This window comes from Ctenocephalides felis, unplaced genomic scaffold (assembly GCF_003426905.1).
Source record: "Ctenocephalides felis isolate EL2017-DRISC unplaced genomic scaffold, ASM342690v1 CF-g0.4_SCAFFOLD_00845, whole genome shotgun sequence".
Classification (NCBI taxonomy): Eukaryota; Metazoa; Arthropoda; class Insecta; order Siphonaptera; family Pulicidae; genus Ctenocephalides; species Ctenocephalides felis.
In genome coordinates this window covers 60326031-60351682 of record NW_020536999.1, presented here as the reverse complement: position 1 = coordinate 60351682, position 25652 = coordinate 60326031, and the positions used below count along the sequence as shown (strand labels likewise).

The window sequence follows — 25652 nt, the reverse complement described above, 5'->3', positions numbered from 1 at the left end:
ATGAAGGCAGGTCTAGCGGTTTCGGAGATCTAGTAAAAAAAGTAAAAACAAAATAATATGTGGCGGTCAAAAATGATCATTAGACATATGCACATCAAATTATCAGATATTTTATAGAGATTTTAATAATAAGTATAAATTTTGTTTACATTCTTATGGGTTCCGTACCAATGTTCATCCGTTAGACGGCGACGCGGCGCTTACGCGCTTCGATATTTTCTCTTTATGCAGTTAAAGCAGTACAATTGCTTTAAAAAAAGTTCAGAATTTCCAAAATTTTTCAAAATAAATTTTTTTTCAAAAAGTCTTTTTTTCAAAAAAAGTAAATTTTTGTCAAAAATTTATAGTTTCTCAAAAATCTAATTTTTTCGGAGTAAATTTTTTTCAAAAATCTTTTTTTTTAAAAAAAAAAAAAAAATTAGTACGGAAAGTATAAGCAACTTGCCATGCGCCCCACTAGTTTTCGATTTTCTTGCGATTACTATAACTTACCCTACGGGAAAATATAAATAACTTTTTGAAAAGAAAAAATCTTTTCAGTTTAAAAAATTAAAATTTTAAGTACAATTAGATATCCAGAAAAAAATAAATTAAATTAAATTATATATACATATATTTATGTATGCGTATATGTATATTATACTTAATATTCGCACGATAAAAGCATGCACTTACATGAAGAGAGTCGACGGCTAAGGGAGGGGAATCGTCATCATCAAAGCGCGCCAACAAGTAGCAGCTTAAATCTCATCCACAATTCATTCAGCTCATGTCGGCCAAACCCGAAACATCTGACAACAAATCAAATCGAATATATAATATTTATTAATTCAAGTTAATAAATAGTTATACTGTTAAATATATAGGTATATATTGATAGCAAGTGTGTCGTGAATTAGTTGTGAGTTTTAAAACTGTCGAACTTTGTGAACATTTTTTTGGTGTTGATAGTGGCGGCAAATTGGATCGCGCAAAGTGAGTACCAATTTGGAGAAAAATATTGAAATCAAAGTATTAATAACATGAAATATATTATCTATTATCGTATGAGATTCGCTTTCTTATAATTTTATTTCTCAATTTGCCTTGTTTGAGAGTTTTTTCCAAAATAACTCGATTTGGCGGTATCTTCTGATGGTATCCTTAACCGCGCTTTCATCTTTTTTGTTGTTACTATTTTATATGATATATTATAAGAGAGCTAGCTTATGCGAAAATAAATCTATAAATATTAACCACTATTATTAACCATTATTAGTTAATGATACCGGTTATTAAAAATGGTTATTAATACCCATTTTGAAATTTATAAAATATAAGAATTAACAAAGTGCCCATGTTGTTAATAATCTAAGCCAAAAAGAATATTTTGAAGTTGATAAATCTTAATTATAAAATCTCTAATATTTATCTTTGTTCTCTCGTTGCGATTTACTATTAAAATACGAGACGTTTTCATTGATAATATGTACATTTAAAAAAATACCAAATTGATATAGTATATATTATCTGATGAAGTATAAGGGAGTGTGAATAGATCTATGTGTAAAATTATATTGAAAATTAATCAGTACGCTCAATGGTTCAATTTAACTTGAAAAAAAAAACTAAATGAATTACATGACAACACGTAACATGTATCAAATAACTGTCAAACTCATTAAAATTTCCATGTAATTCCTAATTTTGAAATGTCTTTTTTTTAAATATTTTTCTAAAATTTGTCATTTGTCCATTTCTGCCCCATGGGTAAGAAGAGACAGCCGAAACAATAGCTATATTATGGTTTGTTTAACGTGAAATACAAATTTTATGAGAACATTTTAAACAAAACGAAAAATCTGGATCTAATATTTCGCCAGAAATCTTCGGAGTTCGAATATCTATGAACATAATTTATGTTTTGTAAAATTGCTTTCTTTAACTTTATTTATTTTTTTATTTGCTATTTTTAATTTTTGCACCTTTGCCAAGGTAATGGTTCCGTTGGTCCTTTTTACCCCAGCTAGGTACATAAGCTTTTATAGAGATTATATAAAAAACTGTTGAATCTAACTTAAAATTAACCGATATCTCTAAAACCAGTGAAGTTAAGAATTTTTCAGTAACAATATTTGAACGCAGAGGAGAAAATAAATTCAAACTAGTGGGGCGCATGGCATCGTGCCTTAAGACAAATTGTTGGAACTTCCCGTACCAAAAATTATTATTTTTTTAAAAACGATTGACATTTTTGAAAAACATTTACTTCGAATAAATTAGATTTTTGAGAAACTATAAACTTGACAAAAAATTACTTTTTTTTGAAAAAAAAAATTTTTATTGGGAAAAAAATGTTTTCTTTATTTTGACATACTTTGGAAATTCTGAACTATTTTTCAAAGCAATCGTACTGCTTTAACTGCATACAGACGAAATGTCAAATCTCGTAAGCGCCGCGTTGCCGCCTAACGGATGATCCTTGGTACGGAACCCGTAGGAATGTAAACAAAATTTATACTTATTGTTAAAATCCCTATAAAATATCTGATAATTTGATGTGCATATGTCTAATGATCATTTTTAACTGCCAAATGGCATTTTTTTACTTTTTTCATTAGATCTCCAAAAGCGCTAGACCTGCCTTCATGAAAATTTAATCAATTTTTCACCTTGTCAATACAAGTAAAACGTTTTTTGAATTATTGAAATCGGACGCTCCGTTCTGTTAAAAACTGAGTTACCATTTTCGGCACTTTTTGCCCCGTATCTTCGGAACGGCTAGGCCTACCTTTGCCAAAAACTAATCAGCACGCCTCCTTATCAATACGAATCAAATGTTTTGTGAATCATTCAAATCGGTTGATCGGTGTTCCAGAAATCGTCAACGAAAATTTGTATCCGCACACACACACACGCACACACGTACATCCATTTTTTCTAAGGTATGCCAAAATACTCAGAAACCTTTGAAACGTAAAGATATATAAAAATTTTCATTTTCGTTTTTTTTGCGATTACTATAACTTGCCCTATGGGAAGTTAAAAAGCTTTACAAGAGATAAATGAAATAAATTGTTATTCCATCTCTGCTGATGATATACCAGATCTAGGTTATTTATACTGTTATCACTGTAAAAAATGCACGTATGAAATTATATTTGGCATTGGTTGAATAATGTAGCAATTATTTTGTAAAATCCTTTTAAAATTAAAATAAAATATTGGAGTTGTTGCCCCCTGGGCGTTCCAATTCATCTCGCCTATGAAGAACACATTTCTACAATGATTAATGAATTAGCTGTGAAAGATGAATTTAGTCAGATAGTTGTTTGTTTGATATGTGTAAGTTGTTGTGTTATAATTGATTTGATTTTTACAATATAATTTCAAATTCAAAGTCAAATAGGATCTTTGTGCCCCGCTTTACCCTACATCTTATAAAAAAACAACGCATACTAAAAAATTATATTAGAGTCTCGTAAACTAAGTAAACTAAGAAACAGAGCTCACGAACACAAAAACTAACAAGAAAATACTTTTGTTATGGATTTTCCAAACATTGTCGTTTTCCTCCTGATAGCAACGTTGTCAGAATCAAGGTAATGACTGGTTATATATCTTTTACTCTCTACTTTCAAATTTTGTTGTTAAGAAGATTCCTAACACTACTAGTTTTTAGATATTGGTGGTGGATCTTTTTACTCGCCGATCTTTAAGTCTGTTATTCACTATAAATACTTTTTTAAGGCATACACCTACAAGGACACCCCTAACCTTATTGTTTGCTTCTTTATCAAAATTAACTATGCAAATAATCTTTTCCTAAATTATCTTCTATGTGCATCATTGTCGGGTTGAATATTGCATTATCAAGATTATTGCACTTTTCTGTATTGCATTTTTTTGTACATAATTGTTTTGGCAAATATTCTAACACGATTTTAAATGACCAATAACTCATAATATATTCCAGACAGCCGTCTATGTTTTGCAACGTTATTTCTTTTCATTCAAGAGAAATAACAGCTAGATAAACAATTAGTCGTATAAGTTCAATGATACATATTTCTTACTTATTTCTATTTTGCAGTGTATCAATTGAAATCCTTTAGTTCAAATCAATTATTTCAATACCTAATAATAAAATTATATGATTTTTATACTAATGTGCATGCCAGCATGGCCAATTGTTCATTTCTTCTTAAAGTTGAAATTATATAATTCATTGTTCTAGTCGTAGATGTACTCACAATTAATTTTGTAGACAATGACGAATATAATTATATAAAGTACATTATAAATTATAGTTTGCATTGTTAGTCAGTAAATATGTATATTTATGTTTTATTTATTTTTATTATATATTAACTTTAAACAAATATGATCTTACTAGACCATAAAACAAATCTTATGGCTGATACTGCGCCCTTTGATTCAAGACCACCTTTATTAATCCAAAGACATTTAAAAATGTCAAAGTGTGATCTAACCTTTGAAGTAATTATTATGTTCATCAAATGCTATGAGGAACAATTAAAAGTTTAAAATTTCATTGAAATATTAAAGTTTTTTGAAATATGAACAGTTTAGTCCCGTACCCGTAATTCAAAACTTCCCGTACCAAATATAAATTTTTTTAAAAAAGATATTTTTCTTTATTTTGGAATATTTTGGAAATTTTGAACTATTTTTCAAAGTAATCGCGCTGCTTTAGCAGCATAGAGGTGGAATATCGAAGCGCGTAAGCGCCGCGTCGCCCTCTAACGGACAAACGATGTTACGGAACCTATAAAAATGTAAACAAAATTTATACGTATTATTGAAACTTCCATAAAATATCTGATAATTTGATGTGCATGCATATGTCTAATGATTATTTTTGACCATTAAATGGCATTTTTTTACATTTTTTTATTGGATCTCCGAAACCGCTAGACCCGCTTTCCCAAAAATTTAATCAGTTCATCTTGTCTATACATGTAAAATGTTTTCTGAATTATTGAAATCACACGCTCCGTTCTCTTAAAAACTGAGTTACGGTTTTTGGCACTTTTTGTCCCGTATCTTCGAAACAGCTAGACCTGCCTTTGCCAAAAACTAATCAGCACGTCTCCTTATTAATAGGAATGGAATCGTTTTTTGAAGTATTCAAATCGGTTGTATCCACACACACATACACATACATCCATTTTTTCTAAGGTTTTTATGCGATTACTATATTACTATAATTAATTTTTTCTTTTCATAGTTTTTCATTTAAGATATAATTATAGCAATAGCAATGAGTATTTTAAAAAATTCAGATACGAAATGGAAACTATTAAAGTAAGTATGTACTTCTACACATATTTTATTGAACTCTTAGATTTCTGTATAGTATATAAAAATATTTTTCAGAAAGTATTCCGTATAATTAAAAAATGAGCTTATTTATTGTTAATAGAAGTAAATTTTTAATGTTTAAGTAGTCTTTGCATTTTCAAAAAAAAAAATTATCGAAAGTGCAGTCCAAGTTGCACAAAAAGTTTCATTTGCACATTCTTTATTAGTTTCTCCGAAGTAATTTTGAAGAGTAGATTTAACGTTATTTACTATTAATAAAATTACAAGTTTGAAAATTTCTTGAAACCAATTCAATTTTCTTTATAAATGTTTTTTATGTAGAGTCGTTAAGAAAATATTCCAACTTGAAAAAGCATCCAACACGATGAAATAGAGATCTAAATATGCGTCTCCAAAACATTTTACATGAAATTTAGAATGTTTTTACACAAACACCGTTTTTCATACGAATATTTTATTTTTTTATAGTGAAAATAGAAATTGGACCCTTTTCTGGCCCTTTGTGTTAACAGATGATTAGACTTAATTGTTACTGAAAGTTTTGGTTGCCAGACTTTAAAAATGAAATGGTCATTAAAAACTTAAAATATTATATCTAATAATATCATACAATGATTTATGAATGAATGATATAGTATTCTATATAAATTAAATGTTATATAAAATGTTACATGATCATACAACAACTATAGGACAATTATCAAAATGAGCTATCAGTCAACTAAAAATTATTTTGTTTAATAGTTTCTAGAATATATATTTCTCAATATGATACATAAGTGTATCTAAGTACTTATTTATCCAAAATAACATACCTTGCTTCAATTTAACAATCTGTCAAAAATAAAAGTGACTTAAGGAACGGTTAAAAAGGCGTCATGACCTAAATGTACCAATAATTGCGCACTCGTCACTTTTTTTTATTTTACTATCTTACTTATTTAAATATTGTTAACTTATTCACTAAATATCATTTTTAATTATTTTTGCATTGGCATTAGTTTGAAAGTCATAGTACTAATTGCGATTAAATAATTAGGATTAATGTGAAGTGCAGGAAGTATAGTAGATAGTATCTATTATTAAAACCATAGTATCTTAGATATATTCATTGATGATTAAAATTTAGAAAAAAACCTTTTCCCATCCAAGTTATTTCAAAACATAACATACTAAACGCATATTAGCTGACAGGTAAAATTTTCTTGATATTAATTATGTTACTTGTGCGATTTTGAATCGACTTGCAATTTAAATCATCATTATCAGTAACTCCTCAGCACTACATTAGATATGAATCTGGAGTATGACAATATAATAAATCGGAATGTATTTGCACTTTGCTTGAGAGATAAGATTAAAATTATATTAATATCTCATTAACTAATCGCCTATAATTAACAAAGGTAAACATGAGTGGCGACTACTCGTGCCAAAGGACGAGGATCTGAGAATAATTGACCTAGTAATTATGATTCTTAGAATAGATTTAATTTTAGATTCATTGAACTAAAATTTACCACAGATTATATTTTAAATAAAGATTTGTGATTCAAGTTTTAAATTGTGACGATTATTATTTTATGCCCAATTTTGGGATGTTCGATTAGGCCATGAACTGTACCCATAGTAGAAATACAGTCGAAGTTGTATATATGGACCAAATGGCACAGTGGTCTTATTTAAAAATTGGCTAGTTTAGTTTTAGTAATTAGTATGTCTGCGTCTGACGGACATGAAGATAGTCTATATAATATTTATAATCACAATCCTGTCAGACGTTTAGTGTCATTGTCCTAGTCTTTTCGTAGTAATCAGTTCAAACGTGTATCTCGCCTTCAAAATTTTATTTTGAGGATTGTTTTGTCATGTTTGTTTGGGACTTATTTATTGTTATTTGTAATAATTTCTATTAAAATCATTAAACTTATGAAAGTGCTAGAGATTTCGATCAATTTTATTGCAATTACCAGGTGTTTGATAAAATTTTGAATAATTTTCCATTTTTGTTCACTTTCTTACAAAATGACATTATTATACAATGGACAAAATGACATAGTACTATTTCGACATAATATGGACAACTAGTGGGGTGCATGGCATCGTGCCTTAAGGCAAATTGCTGGAACTTCCCGTACCGTAATTAAAAGTCTTGGCACGAAACCCCAAAAAATTTACACAAAATGTATACACATTATTAAAATCTGTGTAAAATATCTGATAATTTGATGTACATATGTCCAATAAATATTTTTGACATTCTTTTAACTTATTTTGTCAATACAAGTGAAATGTTTGTTTGAATTATTAAAATTGGACGCCTCGTTCTCTTAAAAACTTAGTTACCGTTGTTGGCACTTTTTGCCCCGTATCTTCGGAACGGCTAGACCTTATCAATACGAATCGAATGTTTTTGGAATTATTTAAATCGGATTTCCGAAATAGTCAACGAAAATTTGTATCCGCACACACACACGAACACATACATCCATTTTTTCTAAGGTATGCCAAAATGTTCAAAAACCTTTGAAACGTAAAGACATATAAAAATTTTCATTTTCGATTTTTTGCGATTACTATAACTTAACCTACGGGAAGTTAAAAAAAGAAAATTGAAATCAGTCCAAAATGTTGTCTTTTAACTTTTTCTTTAAATACTTCTAAAAACAGATCAAAGGATTTACTGGTAAAAAGAAGAGACTTGCATTTGGTGAAAACCCAATTTTTCTTGTTCTGGGCCCGGCAAAGGTTGATTACGACGAATTACGATTATTTTTCCCTTTTGGGCTCATGCTTAATATGCTGATGTCCCAAAGAGAAGCAAATGGTTTTTTGTGATCTGCCTTCTTCAAATTAGCATCTCATTATGTCCTTAATCTATGTCATTTTGTCCCTACTATATGGACAAAATGATTTCTGTAATCGGTTGCATTTTTCTTAATTAAATATGTTATTATAGTTTCTACTTAATTAAAAGATATGTTACTGGTAGTCAGTGGCGTCGGAACCAAATTTTTGATGGGTGGGCTCGTTTTTTTTTCGGGCTCAAGCCCACACAGCCCACGCGGTTCCGACGCCACTGCTGGTAGTCAATGAAGCAAAGCTGAGAAAAAACGATTAAGACTGGTTAAAATAATCAATCATTTTATCTGAACTTCTCCTAATGTTATATTCAAAAATTAATTGCGAAGAAATGGTAGGTAGAAATGCTAGGCTAACCTTTACCGAACAGACATGCTTTCACTTATTTTTTTTAAAATTCACAAAAGTTGACAGATGATCCAGAAACGTATCGATATGTATTTAAAAATGCATTCTTGCATTTTTTTATCGATTTCAATAACTAAGACTACAGAAAATTCGTAATTGATTTGATTCAACTTATACAATCGAGTTAGATAATATATTTCAATGAACGAAGGCTGGGTGCTATTAGTAAAGTTGATTATCATTAATAGTTATGGTACTGATTACATATTGCATATTTGATTTTAACCGTGGTGTGATGATATGAATGGACAATTTTTGCATGCATTTATTACAATCACACACAAACATACACACAAGCTAATACTGAAACTATTATTATATATCTACAGAGGCGGATTTATCTGAAGTTCGTGCAATGAAACATCTGATTTTTGTAAAATTGGAAGAAGTAGAACTTTAATAATTCACCATTTATTGGCGTAAAAGAAATTTTCGCATATTAACTATTGTTAGCAATGAGGAAACAAGTTAAGATGCCATTCATTGTGCTCGTACTAGTAAAAACTAGTTTCCCAGGATTGATCCCAATTTTGGCCAGCTCCATATCAAGCAATATGATCGAATTTTCATTTGAGTTTACCGATCTTGAATATAATATTATATAAAATTCGCGGGCATTATCAACTCATAAAAAGGATAGTAGATGACCGCTGGGTCGCCCTTTCAGAAAAAATACTAGGTTTGGATGTACGTTAGCAAAATAAGATCATAGATCAAGTAGTTTTGATCTGTTAGAAAAAACACGCAAAATATGGGGGACAAACATCATTCATTTATACGACCGAAACTAAAACAAATGAAGGGATTCTAATATAAGAAATGTAGAAAAGTAATGCGTCTATAATTTTATTGACAGTTCAGTTCCTGATCTTACTTTATGCTATTTTTTTTACTAATAATGATGCTAAAAGGGCTTCCACGTGGTTTAGTGGTTAGACCCATTTATCAAAATTTTCTAGTTCGATACCCGCCTTGGACTGCTTGATGTCAAGCAGCTTTGGCATCGTTTTTACTTGAAAATATATTAGATAGCAATATGTTCCTAAATTATACAGTCTTTACATGACATTGCTGCAAATACAAAATAATCAAGATTACAGAAATTGTTATAATCAATTCATTAAATACAGATAAGTCAACCTTTTGAGTTGCCATCTATAAAAGTCCACGTCGTTTGAAGAGTCAGCACACCAGTATTAATTTATAGTTTAAATTATTTACTCTTTTAATGTTTTTGAAAGATACAGTGTACGGTAAAATAAACACTTTCCGTATTTGTAATTAGTATTGAAAATTCTACGACATACACTACATGTAATAATAAGACAATTAAACATTTTGTTGTGAAAACAGTGGACTAATTTTTACATTATTTATAACAAATATAATTGTTCTTGGTGATTAAATGATGTCGAGAAAGAAAATTTTGTAGTTTGTTGATTCTGAAATTTATGCAAATATCCATTAGCACATTAACTTTAATTAAAAATAATTTATAGTGAGTAAATTAGTGAACTACTTATTTCATTATCCACAAAACGCTATTGTATATGTATATATATATATATATATATATATGTATGTATATATATATGTATGTATGTATGTATGTATGTATGTATGTATGTATGTATATGTATTGTTAATATTTGTATTTGCTAGAGTATGTGAAGTGCAGCAGTGCACCAGTGATAAGATAATTACTGCAATGTCCTTTTTAATTTTCGATAAACATGTTGACTCTGACAATTTAAATACGTATAATATCAATGTGAACTAAATACGTAAACTAAAGTGGTTAAATCGTTCTAAATTAATTTGACAATGAATTTAAATTTAAAATTTTTCTAGATAATTCCAATTCTCATTATAAATTATAATGATATAGATAAATTATAATAATATTAGCAGTAACAATAAAAACTTGTGGTGCATGGCATCGTGCCTTAATGCAAATCGCTGGTACCTCTAAAATCAAAAATATATATATTTTTAAAAAAAGCTTTGATATATTTTGAACACTTTTTACTTTTTTACTTTTTTTGTTTTTTAATTTTTTTGAAACCGCTAGCTCTGTCTATTCAAAAATTGAATCAATTCTTTATTTTGTCAATACAAATAATGTTTTTTGAATAATTTAAATCGTTATCGTTTCGGAAGGTTCTGAACCTGTCTCAACCGAAAACTAATCAGCACTTGTCCCTATTAATACAAACCGATTGAATTATTCAAATCGGTTGATCCGTGTTCTCGAAATCGTTGACAAAAATTTGTATACGCACACACACACGTACACATACATACATTTTTTCTAAAGAATGCCAATGTTCAGAAACCTTTGATACGTAAAGAAAAATAAAAAAAATATTTTCGATTTTTTTGCGATTACTATACCTTACCCTTCGGGAAGTTAAAAATATAATTCTTCGTATGGAACGAAAGAATGAAAACAATATTTGTACTTATAATTAAAATGTCTATAAAATATTTAATATTTTGATGTTCTTATGTGCAATGGTCATTTTTGGCCGCCAAATGTCAGTTTTTGGAGCTTTTTTACTTCAATTTCGAAACCGATAGACCAGCATTTCCAAAAATGTAATCAATTCTTCACCTCGTCAATACAAGAAACGTATTTTGTCTCATTCCAACTGGATCCTCTTTTCTATCAAAAACTGAATTGCCATTCTTTGCATTTTTACCCCGTATCTTCAAAACTATTAGACCTGCCTTTGACAATTCAAGACACCTTTCCATTGCTGGGAATCGAATGTTTTTTTTGAATAATTCAAATCGGTCGATACAATTTCTAAGGTATGCCAAAATGTTTAGGTCTTAAAAAGAAAGGATATACAAACATTTCTATTTTGAATTTTTTTGGCGATTACTTTAACTCGCCGCTCTAAAGAAAGTTAAAAGCTTTGGTTGCGGATACTCCTTTTTACACCAGGCAGGATTTCCATTATTGAACAAGCTGATATCATGCTGATATCATTTTTTTTTGCTATGAGCAGCGTGTCCCTTATTATTATTGTTATAAGCTAATAGAACAAAGTTCTCTTGATGATGTGATGATCTTGATGAGGAAATGAGTAATAAATTTCCAATATGCAAAATTTCAATTACCTATTTTTTAAAATAATTTATTACATTTTAATTCAATTTTTTATGCGTCACCTGTATCGTATATGCATAAATCTTTGGAAATCGTTAAGGATCAATCAGTCGCATAAATATAATGTCGTGACTTCACTTGACACTTGTAATATTTATTTTCAAAATAAATTATTTATTTATGCAAAATAGATCGAGTACCATTTGTTAACCACTTGATCACTCGATCGGCTCATAAATATTTATTACAATATCGGATGTGTGTCATACAATAGCCGGGGACATGGTGGTAGATATTGTAGTTAGAAAGATCATATTTTTATATGGATAATGATAGTTAATCAAATTATTAAGGTATTATTTTCCTGGCGGTCCAAGAGTCAGTGGGCGGATGACAGTATGTGTTTTACGAGACATGAGTTTTTGTGCATTGAGGTCTCTATACCTAACTTACATGGGATGGGGATAGACTATGCCCAAAGCATTTTCAAAATTGTCTATCTTCGAAAACCACTCTGCCATTCGCATTTTCCTATAGTAATAATATTATATTTTCAATAAATTTCGTCGCCAAAATTTAAATAAGTCAGTCGCCGTCAAATGGTGTCCGCCGCTTTGGGCTTAGTCAGTCCTCATTCCATGTAAGTTAGGTATAAAGACCTCAATGCACAAAAACTTGAGTCTCGCAAAATACATACTAGTTGTCGGACCATAGGGTTGGCATTGACAAATCAATCTTGGATTAAGTCGTTTTTTTCCTGGTCTATTTCGTGTTTGTGGATTTTGACAATGTGTTTTATACTTGAATTCGTGATTTTTTTATTCATCATTTTCCATCTTGAGATATAAAGTCAAGTAAATGTGGAATTTGTATGTTTTATAAATGATATTTTGCTTTAACCTCCGACTAAACCACCCACTTTCAGCATCTCATAAACTAGTCAGGTTTGGTCACATTGATGCTTTACATTTCTTTACTGTTTTCACTTTGGTTACCCCAATAGGGTAATATTGGGGAAATTTACTCCGGTTTCCCGACTGCTGCTATAACTGACTTGGAAATCAACTAATTTAGCAACTATATATGCAGTACTTATCATAAAATATTTATGGTTTTTCTTTCATTCATTTCTGGTCTTTCCTTCATTCAGAATTACTGTAAATATTTTTGATCTGTCGATATATTGTTATTCTGAACTTATTTTGGAAGTTACTGTAATTTATACTAGTAATAAGGATACATTGTTCGGAAGCATTGAGGCACAATTTTTTAGACAACAGTCTACCATATTTATGATGATCCATTTTTTCTATCGTTCATATATTTTAACTTACAATTATTATTCTTTATAAGGTGAAGTCTAATTTCTTTCGCCTAAGAATACTGGTAATTTTTTTATATTTTTGGATATTTTACTATTTTGTCTGTTTTTACTTTTATATAATTCTTTATATAATGTACTTTTCATACTTTATACACTTTTGCGCTTTATCTACAATTTTCTGCAAAAAGATTTTGTTTTTAGCAAAATTAAGTCTTTCCATAATCTCGGCTCTTCAAATTTTGTCAATCAATAATTATATATATATATATATATATATATATATGCAATTTTATTTGTTCATTTAAATTTATATTTATATTTATAGGATGGTCGTATGTTAATAGCTTAGCATTGAAGGTTGACAATAAGAATTCATCAGTCCTGTTGTAAGAATTGGCAGCCAATTTGTTTTGAATTATGTAACTAACTATTATCGTTTTGTGCAAATAAGCGGACAATTACATTTATTTTTATACACTAGACTTATATATATATATATATATATATATATATATATATATATATAAATGACAACTAAAAAATTGATACACACAACACCAGGAAAAACAATAACAAAAATTTAAAATAACATATAGAAAATAAACAATAATAAAATAAAAATATATTTGTTACAAATTTAATCTAAAGAATTATGTAGTATATTCTTATTTTATACCACACCAGGAGTATGCATCAATTTTTTACTTGTCATTTTTTTATATATTTTATTTTTTAATCTATAATATATTTTAAATGTAATCATTTTTAAACTTTGTACAAATTCTTTTAGATACCGTGAAAATATAAAAAAAATTGTTGACACTCAACCGTGTCGAAACGTATAAGTAAATAGTTCATTATTTATTGTTTCTTTCATTTCGATGATTCTCAAGAAATGTCTCAACGTCGAACAACAAAATCTAAACCTTATATATATGCCCGAATATTTTTTTATTATATTTATTTTTTATTTTTTTTTATTCATGATCCATTTCATTTGATTATATATGTTTGCTTAGCTACGTTAACTTAAAAACCATATCAAAATCTAGTTTTCTTCATTTCTTCAGTAAGTAATTAACTTCCCGTAGGGCAAGTTATAGTAATCGTAAAAAAATCGAAAATGAAAATTTTTATATATCTTTACGTTTCAAAGGTTTTGGAACATTTTGGCATACCTTAGAAAAAATGGATGTATGTGTGTATGTGTGTGTGTGTGTGTGCGGATACAAATTTTTGTCGACGATTTCGGGAACACCGATCAACCGATTTAAATGATTCAAAAAACATTCGATTCATATTGATAAGGAGACGTGCTGATTTGTTTTTGGTGAAGGCAGGTCTAGCCGTTCCGAAGATACGGGGCAAAAAGTTCCAAAAACGGTAACTCAGTTTTTAAGAGAACGGAGCGTCCGATTTTAATAATTCAGAAAACGTTTTACTTGTATTGACAAGATGAAGAATTGATTTTCATAAAGGCAGGTCTAGCGGTTTCGGAGATCTAATAAAAAAAGTAAAAAAAAATGTCAATTGGCGGTCAAAAATGATCATTAGACATATGCACATCAAATTATCAGATATTTTATAGAGATTTTAACAATAAATATGAATTTTGTTTGCATTCTTATGGGTTCCGTACCAATGTTTATTCGTTAAAAGGCGACGCGTCGCTTAGGCGCTTTGACATTTTGTCTCTATGCAGTTAAAGCAGTACGATTGCTTTGAAAAAAGTTCAGAATTTCCAAAATATGTTAAAATAAAGAAAAAATTTTTTTTTCAAAAAAAGTAATTTTTTGTCAAATTCATAGTGTCTCAAAAATTCTAATTTTTTCGAAGTCAATTTTTTTTTAAAATGTCAATCGTTTTTTAAAAAATAATAATATTTGGTACGGAAAGTTCCAGAAACCCTACTAGTTTTTTATTTTACTTGCTTTGGTATTTGTACTAAAAATGGACTAAATTGAACTAGAAACATAGTATATAGTATATTTTCTAGCAAAAACATAAACCGAGACATATACCCTCTCCTTTGGGAAGGTTAAAAAAGTTATTTACAAAAACCATGTTGTATTATAGTTGTGTTATATCTATGTACATTTAATCCTTTCCGCTCGGATGCCGGCGGGTTGAGGGTTAATGCATAATATTTTATCAAATTAAAAAAAAAATTGAAAAAAATATATTATTGCAACTTCTGAAACCTGTATCGACTTCGAATTCTCATGAAAATAAATTGTCACAAACACTATTATGTCTAATATATTCATCTCTTATTCTATCTATATTATGATAATTTATTGCCTGCTAAACAAACCAATAATCACACCACCAAATATTGACTAATCGAATGTCAGTGATTCGATGTGCAAACATCTTTTTGTGCGACGGTCCTAATAGTAATAATTAATCTAAATTATATTAATTGGTTAAGTAAATTATGCAATCGTAATCTCTTCTCGGTTCTACAAAATGTGATAATAGAAATGTCACGCAGTAAGTTATCTGGATGGGCACGCGACTGCTTTAATTTATTTGATTAGAGGAGGATCTGATTTTATCTGCTAAGGAACAAAATAGTAAATTAATATAGAAATACTAAATTTGGATATTTAGTCCTCTTTATTGAAACACTATCTTAAAGGTCCACAACCGATATCTTAAACACAAGTAAAGTTAAGAATCTTTTAACAACAATATTTGAAAGTAGAGGGCAAAAGATGTATAACCAGCCATCACATTGATTTTAATGATGATGCTTTCTCGAGATAAACGGCAATGTTTGAAAATTCATAATAAAAGTATGTTCTTCGATGTTTGCTTTTTTCGTTGTGAGCACTATTGTTTAGTTCACGAGACCTTAATATAATTTTTAAGTATACGTTATTTAATTGCATTATAAGATGTATTGTAAATTTTTAATTTAGATTCAATAGTTTTTTTTAATAAAACCTCTATAAAAGCTCACACGTGGGTGAGGTAAAACGGACCAACTGAACTTTTACCCTGGCAAAAGTGTGAACAATAAAAAATGGTAAATAAAAAAGTAAATTAAGTTAAAAAAGGTTTTATAAAAGATAATTTAAATAAATAATTATTACAACTCTGCTGATTATTTTTTTCAACGAAATACCAGATCACGGTTATATACAGTGTTATTTCTGTAAAAAATGTGCCCATGATATTTATATTTTGCATGGGTTGAATAATTTTGCTTTTAATTAAAAATAAAACTTTGGACCTGTTTGACCCTTGGTCGTCCCATTTCACACCACCTATGGGGTAAAAAGGACCAGGTGACAAATTTCTGAAAAACAGCAAAAAACATATTTCTACAATCATGAATTAGTTAGGATTTTCACTGAATTTAGTCAAATAAATGTTTGTTTGATATGTCTTATTTGCTGTGATATAATTGGTTTGATTTTCTTGCTCAAAGTCAAATTGGACCTTCGTGTCCCGTCCTACTTATTTTTTATCTATTTTATTAAAGCAATTTCAACTTCGCATATTTAAATTTTGTATTTTATTCATAATTCAAAAAATTTGCATTTACCAAACTAAATTTTGATAAATTTTGAAATTCGCAAAAATTGGAAATTTATACCAAAATTTTATTGATTTAATTTTGTTCATGTAACAGAACATTACAGTAATTTGCCTTAGCATTTAGGAACAGATAACTACTAGTTCAATTATATTATCAAATCTAAACTGACAAATTTATTTTTTAATAAGAATTTTAGGTTTCAAATTTGATCTCTGTACGTTTGGACAATTTTAAGAACGCATGCAAACGCTTAATAAGTTGACTGAAAATCAGTCTTATTTCTGCATTATTAAAATGACTAATTTAGTTTATGGTCACTTGTATTCCAAAACACATCCCATAATTTTGAACATTTTTTTAAATGTTATAAATGGTTTCATGACAATTTTACGGGCATAGAGTTTTCTTCTAAAACTACACTTGGAAATGTAGAACATAACTTCATGACATTACAAAAATTCTATCAAAAATAGCTCCCAAATTTGCGAACTACGTTGTTTTTTTTCTACAAAAGTGAAAATAAAGTAAATGTATTATTGCTAGTGCGAGTTATAAAATATTGAAATTTATTGAAACCTTGCAATTCCTGGATGTGCATATTTTGTTATAGAATCTTGTGGAAACATTACAGCGATAAATAATATGATACAGAACTCTCGAGCATCTCCCTTACATGCAGCAAGAATAACAGTACGTGTGCAACGCATAAACTAAACCATTTATTATTTCCTTGATTTGATTAAACTATATAATTTTTTCGAGATTGCTTAATCGGAATGCAATGAATCGATTAATTCTTCCGATCGATTTATAAATGATTTCTATTCGATAATGAATCCTTTTTTCAATCTTTTTCCTGCTCTTCCTGGCACCTGGTGCCACCATCAGCCGAGATGGCGAGATGCCGAGAGATCAACGTACGCTTAAGTTAATACGAATGTAGCGGTACTCTCCTCTGCACTTATTACTCGAGAAGATATCAAATGTAGATGCAAAAAACATGTCAGATATTATGATGAAGTTGCAATAATGCAATAATAATACTTTATGATGGTAATAGACAGAGAGCTCGGCGAGATAATTTTATATTTCCATTATATTTAAAAAGATTTGATAGGTTAAGGTCTGGTGTAGATTTTTGGAGAATAAGTAGGTATTATGGACATTAGGTGGAAAACATTAGTTTTTTGCTTAAGCATATATATTTTAGTTTTCCAAATTTTATACAAAACTACGTGTAAGTAGCATTTGTTCTGAGCAAGTTGCATTAGCTTCCCGATTCGTTTAAATAATCATCTTCATCGATAAGTATTGAGATAACATTTTCACCAAATTATTTTGAAAACGAAGTTTTTGCTCTCACTAAAAACTACTTTAATAAAGTTTTGACTGACAAAAAAAACTAATCAATACGATTTTCAATTATTCAGTTTCCTAACAAGCTTACAATAATAATAGTAAAAGCGTGTGAAAGCACCACAAATCAATGTTTCCCTTTCCCGTCCCTTGTTTATTGTTCACATTTATATTTTATCACCATTATTCTTTTTTACCCCTGATGCATTTTTCTATCTAAACTTCTGGTTCCTTGTTTTCTGGTCCTGTGCTTCGGTTTTCAGTTTCCTGTATTTTTTCTTCTCGCGTAAGTCATCAATCGTCTGCATTCTTCTTCTTCCTAATCCTTTTAATCCTTCTGTTTTACCTTTTACCTTGGACTACATCATGTAAGAGGCTCTTTCTGCACTCTTTCTGCAGCATGGGTGTGATCCAGTTTTCTTTCCTTTTAAGGGGGTATTCTACTGTAGAATTTTGAAAAAATCGAAAATTTTTTTTTCATATTTTCAAAGTTTAATTATTCAAATATATGTCATTAAAAGGATTTTCCAAAATTATTATTATTTCCTGAGTTATAGCCGTTTTAGTGACGTGGCCTCGGTTCGGGTCCGACTTGTCTCAAAACTTTGAACGCGTTTTTCTCGGAACTACTTTTTTCGAGCTGGCGGTAAGGATATCTCGAGTTCTAATGAACCGATTTACTTCAAATTTGGAGAGAATTTTCTCTATACATCGCTTTATCGTATGAACCTTGCCCAAAACTATAACTTTTCATTTAGTATTTTTAAAAAATTCGGAGTTGTTAAAAAAACACGAAAAAAAATATTTTTTTTTTCAAACTGCCGCCATTCAAACAAAAAAAATGTGTTTAACTTATCCAAGGTTCATACGATAGCGGCATCTATTATAATTAAGAATCCATCTATTTTTTATGTTTCCAATCACCAGGAGGGTTGGAATCATGTACGCCAGGACACCCTCTTTTTTGGGAACCCCCACTTTGACTGCTCATAACTTTGTGAATTTTAATTTTTTGTTGTAATAATTTTTTTATGTAATAATAAAATATCAATAAACAAATGATAAAAAAATCGATAGTAAAAATATCATTTGTTTCCTTTATACAGCCCTTCAAAAACCGGGCGAAATTCATGACTCTACAGTAGAATACCCCCGTAATGAGTAGAATTTTTTTTTCGCTCATTCTTCTCAGTTACCTTTTCTGTACTTTTCATCTTCTCTATTCGTTTCCAGCACCTCATTTCAAAACTCTCCAGATAGTTTTTGATGGCCTTTCTTAGAGTCCATGTCTCTGATACGTATCGAAACACACATCTCTTGCCCAAATATAAACACTGTTTGCTCGTCAATAAAGTTCTCTTCTTTGCGAATGCCTTGGTGCTTGCTATCCTTGCCCTGATTTCCTTGTTCAGTATTCGTCTCTGGTCAGGATGCTTTCCAAATACTTGATAGTTTAGATATTCTCATCACTTTCGACGTTTCGATGTTTTTCTACCTTTTTTTCTTTTATTTTACAGAGCAACTATAGAGTAAGTATATTCAGCTACAATTGTAGACAATTTAATTTGATGGCGTATGAAGGATTTCTATCCAATGATAGCACCTTCTGTTATTATAGTATCCAATTTTTAGATGATATCATGTAATAATTCATTACAGCTTCTTATTTTAAGTCGCTTAGATGGTAAAGGCTTGAGCAGGTCCTATGCTAGTTGATTTGGACGTTGACTTAGTTGAGTTTAGTATCTGAAGCAAAAGTGGTTAATATCTTTTTCTGCAGTTAAAATACTAAGGTCTCGATGTATTAGCAAGTTTGGTTGCCGATGTTAATCTCCATCGTATCTCATAACCACTTTGACGATTCAGCTTATCGATTTCATCACTATTTTAGGTGAATCGTTTATGAACTTTGTCGTCAATTTTGCAGTTGGGCGATCTTTGCCAAAAACCCCTTACCAAACGGCACGATCTCCAACTGATATCTTTCGACCGGTTTTTAAATTTTCAAAATTGTTTGAAGATTTTTTGCGAAAACGTGTATAACAAATTTTGCACAATTCTAAAGAAATGACCCAGTCAAAAGGTAGTTATTGGAAATTAACCAAAGCGAATCGTTTTCGTTGGCTTTTGAATTTTTTAAATTGCTTCAGATGTTTTTGAGAAAATTGCGACAAAAGGTCAAAAACCGGCTCACATAGCAAACGATTCACATTGATCTAAAATGTTTAGGAAACAGAAAATTATCAAGATAAATTTTTCGACCAAAAAATACTTCTGGAAGTTAATTATGTGCTAGTACTCGAATGTTGTTGATATGGTTTTATTTGATCTTTAAGGTAAAAACCAAATAAAATGTTGATACATTTAAAAATGAAAATAGAGTTAAGTGTAAAAAGCCAAAAAAATATTCCTAGTGCTAAATGAAAAAAAATTTATGAATACATGTCAAATATTCTTTGTACTATCATTCTCATTATTATTAGTAATATATATCATTTTTTGTACAATTTATATGTATTTAAGACCTACCTTCTCAAAATTCAATGCGCTCCCAAAAATATACGAGTTGATTTTTTCTCAAAAGATCAATTTGGATATAATCAAAAAAATCTTTTCAAGCATAAATAACCCAATTACGTTTTTTTTTCTGAATCCACAGACATCTTGTGGGAAACTGAATTTCTGCTTTTTTGTCGTGACTTTTTTTGATTATACAAAAAAACTATAAATATAGCTATATGAATTCACACATCAAGAATATTATTTTATCTTACCTTAATTTAGAGAGCAACTTTAGACAAAAAGAGATCTCTAAATTTATATGACGATATATTGAAATTTCTGGATACATTTAAGTAAAGTCGTCTATTTGTTTCACCTCGTAGACTGGACAAATCGAGCAAATTATTACATCTTACGATAATATAAAACAAATAGCTTATCCGAAATTAAGCCTATATATTATTTATATCAGCATTAGGTTACAATGTGGCAATGACATAATATTTTAACTTCGAAACATTTATTTTTAGCCCGTGACCACAATTGTAGCTACTTGCTATAAGTCTAGTTAACAAAGCTGCAAGATTAATGACATTCGGTTTTTGCGTTGGATACATGCAGACAAAAACAGAACGGAACGAGCCAATTTATTGCCTTGTTTATTTTTTTGCAAGAATAAGAAGAATTTAACACAACGGTATCGGAGTAAAAGGTAAACAAATAATCTAAATAATCTCACTTTAAATGTTTTCTTATGTTAAAAAAATGAGGAATAAGATTGCACTTCTCAATATTTAAATTATTTCCGAAGATTTCCTCAATTGCTTTTAAATCACTTAGGATTTGTATACAAGTTATTATAATATAATGAATTCTATTATGGAAAGTTAAAACTATTAAATTTTGATTATTAAAAATCGGGATAGATACACTTTCAAACAATTAAAATAGAGAATTCTTAATCTGAGGTTGTGTTAATTCAAGAGTGTGAAAAAGTTTAAAACGTTAAACTCGTGGTGTATGGCATTGTGTCTTAAGGCAAATTATTGAAAAATTAATTTTTTACAAAAGCGTTAAAAATGTTTGAAAACTAAAATAAAATAGATTTTTGAGAGATTTGATTTTTTTAAAGCAGCTGTTTTAGAGACAAAATATAGAAGCGCGTAAGCGCCGCGTCGCATCTTTAAGGATAAACATTGGTACGGAACCCATAGAAGTATAAACAAAATCAGTGGTTAGCGCATGGGTTTGCCATCAGACAGATCAATCCCTGTCATGGACAACCCGATATCGAGCAGTAGCAATATCAATTTTCACGTGGAAATATATATCTTAAATATGTTTTAATGCATGAATAGCTCTTCCCGGGCATTGCTGCATCAAATAGTAATAAGTCAGCCCCAATAGATAAATTCTGATAATAAAGTTGTAAAATATACTTGTTCGAGCCTCACAAATTTTATTTATCCATCTCCCTCTACCTATATACTGAACTCCCTCTAATCTGTAATAAAATAATTTCCTACCCTACTCTAGGTACTAAGATAGTTATAAGAAATTATCCATTCTGTACGTATCTCTTGACCCGATAACATCTAATACACTTACTAAAATTAAATACATTACATTTATACAAACAAATTCTGAACTAGTTATTATTTTTCACTCAGTTATTTAAAAGGTCTGATATAGCCTTTTTTTGTATCAAACATATCTAGTGTCCGTGTGTAGTGAAGTTAATTATTGTTAATAACATTGCGCGGGCGCTTACCTTTTGGTCCAATTCGAGCCGGATTCGACCTCCAGTGAAAAACTAGTTACAATTAACTATTATTAACAAAAAAGTGCACAGTGATTTCCGACACAGCGTAATCTTCTGGAGCCACTTAACCTAACTTACAAAGTGCACAGTGATTTCCAACAGCGTAATCCACTGGAGCCACTAAATTTAACTTAAAAAGTGTACAGTGATTATTAACAGCGTAATCCACTGGACCCACTAAATCTAACTTACAAAGTGCACAGTGATTATTAACAGCGTAATCTACTGGAGCCACGAAAACTATTCATCAGTGCACGTTATTATCAACAGCATAATTACTGCATTCATCAAGAAAATCTACAAAGCGGTCAAGAAGCTACAGAATCACTACATCAAACAAGGTTAGTCAAAGCAATCCTTTCTAACTTATCCTAAACTCATCCTAAATCTTGTATCTTTTACCTTTATCTATACATAACGATCATCTCTAGAATTTTGTGTGAGTCTACTTTAAAATGGATTCATTAAAATCATTACAATCTTTACAAAACGAACTAACATTAATGAAAGCTCGTCTAGCAGAATTTGAACAAACTTGTAACAAAATGTCAAAAATTCCGTGTAGCGAACTAAATGTATTACAGATAAACGGTATTTTGGAAAAAAAAGATGGAAACCTATGATAGACACGTTCCAAAATACACTTGTCAAAATAACTACTTTTTTTAGACGACGAAGAAGAAATTGATCAATTATTAGAAACAGAACTACTTGATTTTGATGACGATCATACTAGATGTCTATCAAAATTACGTAAACTACTTAATAAACATCTACTAAATCTGGTTCTACTAGCAGCTTTAGTGATCAAACATTCATTCGTCAAACATATAAAACAACCTCCAATTTCGATCAAATACCTGATTTGATAAAAATATCAATAGTTCCAAATTTTAATTACCCCTAATAGCCCAGTCATTTGGTACAAAAAAATGCTGTTGCCTAGAAAGTTTTCCGAGAGTTTTGAAAATTGGTGATTTTATAGATTTTGATGTGATCTTTACGAATTTCAACTTTGCCACCTCGAATTTTTGCCGCTGCCGCCGCTATATTGGAAAAATTGCGTCAAAAATCAGTTTTTCAACGATATCTCCTTTCTGACTCATGTTACATTAAAATATCTATATACAAAATTAAACTAGACAAAATTTTCTATAATTTATTCAATAACGTTTTTTTCTGTACCGTCAATAGTTTTAGCGTACGTGCGCCGCAAAGTTTCTGCTGCTCGCGCCACCATCGGATATTTAGCCGCTCTTTGCGCTTGAACGCATTCTCTCTAATAAATATATAATTTCAATAATGAATTAAGCTTTTCTGCTCAGGTCTGGCCTAGAAATAACATAAATTCATTTTTTGTTTTCATTTTTATTTTTTGCTGATGATTGAACATTTTAAACCATTAAATGTGTAATTTAATGCAAATATGAAATTGTTGTAAGAATAGTTTTGACTATTGATTTGATTGATTGATTTGACTATTGACCTCAGTCCTTCTAAAAGTTTACCTTATTGTTCTTTCTTTGAGCACTTGATTTACAAAAAATGCAAGTAAACTAGCATACGGAACGATAAAAATATACTGACGTCTAGAAAAAAATACTTCTATTGATTCTGAACTACGGTTTGTCGGTTTTCAAAATCGGTTTTTTAGTGAAAAAAGTCGGTTTTCACTGTATAAATGGAAATGACAAATATAGCCAAATATAAAAGATAGATAAAAGCATTTTGATTCTTGAAATCATATCATTTCTATAGCATTTGATATCTTATCAGTCTGCAATGATTCCCAGAAATAGTATATATAATTTAGATTTTTATACCAGTGTATATATTAATTTTAAATCAGTGTGACTTCTCTTGAAGAAGTAACTTCCTCTACTCAAACTTAAAAAATAAGAGTTTTAAACCTTAGAAGCTACAAATTAAAGAACAAAAAATTGGAATTATCATATCAGACATTAAAAACAATTAATTTGGTCGCAAGTATGAGAGTATTTTCTATTCCAGGAAATTTTGATTCGTAAACAAAGGACACGTCTATGTAGAGAAATTCGATAAATGTTCTCAGTTTTTTGGAATCGTATTTTATTAAACAAAAAAACAATTAGAATGTTTAAAATTAGTTAATTAAAATTACTCGGAACAGACAATATCCGAGTTTAGCTTAATCATTTTTAAAACTAAAATTGATATTAAAAAGTATGTATCAAAATGTATCTACTATATATATATATATTTTTTAATTTAATGATTTTTTTTATTTAGAAATGTATTATTTTTATTTATTTGAAACTTTCTTTTCACTACCATAAAAATAATTTCATTCTTATATGTGAAAATGATAAATACGAATAATTATTTTCAAATTTATTTAATCAAGATAAACTATAATCTTTTAGTTCTACTAATTAAAATTAAAATGAATTTGTTTACATCTATAAAAATTGAACAATAAATAATTCAGTCAAATACTGCTCTAAATTACATTAAATTTGTGGATAAATTACAGAATGTTCGAGCAAAAATTTATTTTCTATATAAAATTCGAAAACCGGTTAAAAACGTTTTTTTAGTAAAATTAAAATTCGAAAACCAGTTTCTGAAATGTCGGTTTTTGTATAAACCCTATTCTAAACATATTATACATATTTAGATGTAGAAATACAGATAATTGGCGTTGTGTGTTGTTATTAGAAGATAATATAATCTTATATACAATACGCAGTAATCTATCCGTTGCAATCGAGTTATTAGAACGATTATCGCCAAAGATTATTCCTATATACAGTTCCAATTTGAGTTCATTCAATATTTCATAGTTAATAATCCCAAATTTATATAAATATTGCCAAAAAAAAAAGAAAAAAATGCATTAAATTGTATGATTTAAAATGTTCAATCATCAGCAAAATAAATAAAAAAAAAAAAAATGATTAATTTATGTTATTTCTAGGCCAGACCTGAGCAGAAAAGCTTAATTCATTATTGAAATTATATATTTATTAGAGAGAATGCGTTCAAGCGCAAAGAGCGGCTAAATATCCGATGGTGGCGCGAGCAGCAGAAGAAACTTTGCGGCGCACGTACGCTAAAACTATTGACGGTACAGAAAAAAACGTTATGAATAAATTATAGAAAATTTTGTCTAGTTTAATTTTGTATATAGATATTTAATGTAACATGAGTCAGAAAGGAGATATCGTTGAAAAACTGATTTTTGACGCAATTTTTCCAATATAGCGGCGGCAGCGGCAAAAATTCGAGGTGGCAAAGTTGAAATTCGTAAAGATCACATCAAAATCTATATAAAATCACCAATTTTCAAAACTCTCGGAAAACTGTTAAGGTAAAACTACTAAATGACTGAACTATAAACCCGAGGCAGGGA

At 29.4% G+C, this 25652-nt stretch overlaps 1 protein-coding gene across 1 annotated transcript in view; it reads left to right on the top strand.

Annotated features, from left to right (window-relative positions):
- Positions 1–882: 882 nt before the first annotated feature.
- Positions 883–25652, top strand: part of LOC113363955 (aquaporin AQPAn.G-like) — an 85755-nt gene continuing 60985 nt past the window's right edge. Inside the window, exon 1 of the mRNA XM_026606432.1 lies at positions 883–975. The gene's annotated coding sequence lies outside the window, so the exon portion shown is untranslated. The remainder of the gene's footprint in view (positions 976–25652) is intronic.